Consider the following 4938-nt stretch of genomic DNA (forward strand, 5'->3'; position numbering starts at 1 on the left):
ACATTTAAACCCATGTAGTGTAGCTACTGTAGTGATTATGAGAGCACTAGTGTCAGTATATCTACCTAGCCAAGGCCCTGAAGTGTGCTGTTGATGGTCAACTTCCTTCAAGGCAATGTCTTCTCCAGAAGGGGGTTGCCTGCTTGTCCTTCTGTCTCAGTAGGTCAGATGCTGGATGAGAGGATGCCACTGAAGGTCATGCTTCACTACCTTTTCTCTGTTTCTGGCAGACTTGTGTGATCTCCCAGCGTCATTTTGGCTGCCCAATGCGGAGATCGCTGTCCTACATGGATCTTGAGTAATGCATGACAGCTGTTAGTCACAGTCACTGGAGGTTTTACCCAATGATGTAGTTTTGGGAGTCAGTTTGTGATTTTGATTAATTAACAATGGTATTGTTAAGGGTTGCAGGAATAGTCAATAGGGTGGGTGCTCAGTCCCACGAATCAGTTCCTTGGCTTGACTATTGTCATTTAATACCTATTGATCAGTGATCACCACACATATTCACATTCAGTCAAGGGACCCACCTAATATAGCAGATTTTATCACTTTACAATAACAATTTAAATGCAGTTTTTAACAGTGGTCCAGGGTGTAACTTCATTCTACGGGGGAGTACATTCCTTAAGGGTTTAAAAGTATAACATAAAATAAAAATGCCATGGTAAAGACGAGACAGATGAAATATATAAAAATGCTATGTGAGATAGTGAGGATTAAAGGCTACCAGGGACAGTGAGTTAAGTTAGCACCAGGATATATTTACAATCTTTGAAGTGGATATTGTAGTTCTTTTGTTTTCTTCAGTGACACTGAGCTTAACTGATATGCAGCTGTAGTTTGTAGGTTTCTCCTACAGAAAGGCACTTCAGCTTTCTGGCTTGCTCTGAGCCTTGCCACACCTATGCAATGAGTGCACTAGGTCTCTGCCAATACTTAGAAATGCACAAAAACAGGGGTAGGGGTTACAGGCAAGAAGGGGCTTCTGTTATATCAATGTCCAGGAGGGAAATGTATGAAGGAGGTTTTCTGCTACAAGTAGGTGCAGCACTTTGCACTTGTCCTTGCTGAACTGCATCCCATTGTTCTCTGCCCACTTCTCTAACCTGTCCAGGTCTGCTTGGATTCAGTTTCTTCCCATCAGCGTGTTTGCTTCGCCGCATAGTATGGTGTCATCTGTAAACTTGAACAGAATGCTTTCCATGCCCTCATCCAGGTCGCTGATGAAGATATTGAACAGCACCAGCCCAAGGACGGAGCCTTGGGGGACCCCACTGCCCACAACTTCAGAGGTCAATACTGACCCATCCACCATCACTCTCTGGGTATGCTCCTTAAGCCAATTTGCCACCCACATGATTGTGTAATTATCTATGGCACAGCCATTCAATTTGCTTATAATAGGATAGGAAACTCTCAAAGGCTGCCTTAAAGTCCAAGTAGATGACATCTACCTCGCCACCTTCATCTAAGCTTTTAGTGACCTGTAGCAATTTGTAACTTTGGCTTTCCTCATACAGAACATACCAACTCCCCCCCACCCCACAACTGGATTAAAGCAACCACTTTGGGCACTATAGCTTGTACTGTGGACTTGATCTAATGCCAAAAATTCTTTGATTTATATGCTGCCTTACCAAAAGCTAAGGGTTGCTGACAAAAGCAAATCATAAAGTTAGTCTATGTCCATTTTTAAAAAAATAAAGGACAGGGACCAGAATGCTCCTGAACTTAACTGCAGGACTTGTTAAACGTTGCTGCTTCAGACTCGATGCAGCAGGGGCTTGAGCACCGGGGCTGCCACTGAGACACTGGGCTATGCATGGGTGGGGTAAGGTGCTGTGTGAGGGACATCCTGCTCAGCCAGGCACCAGGTGCAAAAGCGGCTTATCCCCAGCAGCCGCAGGAGCTTGGTTGTGTGGGGCCCACCAGTGCCGAAGCAGGAGCGTGCTCTGGGGCTCCAAATGTGTCTGGTGCAGCTGTCTTTGCAAGGGCCTGCCCTGTCCCCCCCAGGGTGGCAACACAAGCTGCATGGGGAGCAGGGCTGCAGTCAGGAGCCGTGGACAAGGGGGCCACCGTCTCCCTCAACAAGAGCCAGAGCAGGCAGGAGGTGTGTGTGCGTGCACCGAATGCAAAACAAGCAAACAGAAAAATGTATGTCAGTAGTTTAAAATGCCTTGCAATATTACTAAATATCTGCTGTTGGATCAAGATCAGTCGATACAGTTGGTTAACCACTGGCTATTGGTATTGGCCAAGAAAGTCTTTATCGGTGCACCCCTAGCAGCAATGCACGTGTAGACACTGATACAGCTGGCTGAAGCATGAAGGTACTTCAGTGTGGGGGCTGCCTGACAGCTAGCCCTGCACTGGAGCACTCTCATGCCCCAACCAAGCCCTCCACAACACCTTGAGTTGGGCAGGAGCAGCCCCAGGCTGGCTGGCTGGCTGACCCCAAAGGCTCCCTGCCAGCTGGGGCTGCCCCAACCCATCTCAATGTGCAGCAGTCCCCTGCACACATTCAAATAGCGTGCCCGGGAACAAAAAACTCTAGCACAATGAATGCCGGAGTTTATTGCTGCACCGTAACTCCACATGTAGACACACCCAGTGGGGATCACTTTGCTGCAGAATATCCTTCTAAAATAAAAGAACTAAGGGTTTGTCTGTATTCACTGAGTCAGTCACAACATGTAGGGGTGCATGTGCACCCCCCGACAGCACTGGTGACCACCTCACAAGTGTTCCCTGCTTAGGCGGTGGGGCCAGTGGGAGTGCCACCGCCTCCCGAGAGTGCCAGCCAGGGAGTGAGGGCACCAGAAATGCCGCTGACACTTTTGGGTGTAACCTTCCAAGCAGCGTTTCCTCTTAGAGCCAGCTTCTAGGTTGGTCAATGACTGGCCGCTAGGGGAGCAAGTGGCCCCGACTCAGGAGGCACCAGTTGCCTATGCATGGAGTAATTCTGAATCAGCTGTCTACTTTAAACTTAGACACTTCCTTATCCTGTAGTAATATTGTGTGTAGAAAAACTACCAAGAGCCCAGGAAGCCCATTCAAAGAGATGACAAAGGTCTCTTCTGAAGATATGACCTCCAGTCATGCTACTCTGAGGCTCATGAGGTAAGATAGGTGCAATCTAATAATGCAAGGGTGTTTTGTACATGTAGCAGAGGAAGAATACAGCTCAAAGGTTGTCATTTTTTTTTTTTTTAAGAGACTGATAATAAACATGTTCCGGGTTCCTTTTTTCTCCAAAACGTGATTATCCAACTCTCACGATGACCGTTAACTATATAAGAAAGTTGCACTGGTTTACTTAAAATCTGCTTTTAAACTGACAGGCAAGGATTTTGGGGCATGATATCTGTTATTGGACCAATTGTATCGTTGACATTAGATCCAGACAAGTTTTCAAATGCAAGGCATTCAGGTCTGAATCAGCAGGCTGACTTAGTTTGGTGCAAGGTTCTGCCTTGGTGCTCAAACTCAAATAAAGATAACTTATTTTGACTTCGCTTAAACAGTAGGTATATGCTAAAGTGAGATAAATATCAATATAGACTCTTGCTGTGATTAAGCTAATTGGCTTTAAAATCATACTTAAGTTAAATTTGCTTAACCTAAATATTTCAGTAACTGGTTTTAAAATTTCTTATATTTAATCCACATCTGTCCTTAAATTTTACACGTTTTTCCTGATTCTTTAAAAAAACTTTTGATACATTTTTTTAAATAAACCAAAAGTACCACAGAGAGGGACACACAATCACTGTAAAGCAGACAGACAAACTATTTTTTTCCCTTATTTTGGGGTCTCAAATCATACCTTGGGGCCCAATGCTTAACACTTGCATGCTCTTTTCTGGGGGTAGCTTACACAAATAGAAGCGTACATTTATACTTTTGCAAGAGGAAGAAATCTGGAAGGCAAATGAGCCCCTTAAATTGGGATGTCTGTGGGAGGACAGTAAGGAGAGCTGCAGAGTAGCTCTTCTTACACAAGTTACTTCTATACTCATCTACCTTGGCCACCCATCTTGATGGATGACTACAGCTGCTACCACCCAGGTGCAAAAAAGGCACCCACCCATGGAGGTTTCCTGCAGTCCCACTACAGGAGGCTGAGCTTTTTGGTAGTTGTGTTGGAGAGTCCTGAACTCCCCTCACTTGCTGCGCTGGCTGTGTCACTACCTTCCTCCTCCCCGGCTCTGGTCCTGGAAGCTGTCCGGTCTGAATGACAATGATCAGCATGAGAGAGAAGCAGATGATATGGGATAGTTTCAAGGGAATTGAGATGCACAGGCCATGGATTGCAGCCAATGCTAATCAGGCCACCCCAGGAAGCAACAATGGTCACAGGCTGTGACTCAATTTCCCTGCTCCCTTAATCCTTATCCCACAGAAATGGGTGGAAGTACAGGCATGTGAATCTGAACTATATGAAACCTCCCCCCACACAGGCACAGGCGTGGGAGTCCGGGATTTGCCTCAAAACATGAGGACAGTTACTGAGATAAGGACCCTGAGACCTTGCCACCTGGTAGTGAGTATATATCTCTGTATTTCCTGCTCCATGGTGCTGCTCTTGGCAAAGTTGCCTGATGGCTAATCTCCGGATAAACCTGCATCTATAGTTCAGAGAAGCTTTCTTTGGCTGCTTCTGTCCTCCAGATAAAACGAAAGCCCTCCAGAGTCAGCATCCTGGCTGGAACAGGCCTGGCACAAATGCACCCTGTGCCTACTGATCCCTTTCCTCTGCCTGATCTACTGCTCTGCTTTCTGTTCCCTGCTCCTTCTGTCACAGGGCTGTGCATCCCCTTCCTGACGGACCTTGTTGTCCACCCCTTACTACTACCACCTGTGTGGACAGGAGCACCCAGAGTGCCCCAAGAACACTGGGGGGGGGGCTGGGCTATCACCCCCCAACACCGCCCC

Source organism: Gavialis gangeticus, unplaced genomic scaffold, assembly GCF_001723915.1.
Source record: "Gavialis gangeticus isolate Ggan-Ray unplaced genomic scaffold, GavGan_comp1, whole genome shotgun sequence".
Classification (NCBI taxonomy): domain Eukaryota; kingdom Metazoa; phylum Chordata; order Crocodylia; family Gavialidae; genus Gavialis; species Gavialis gangeticus.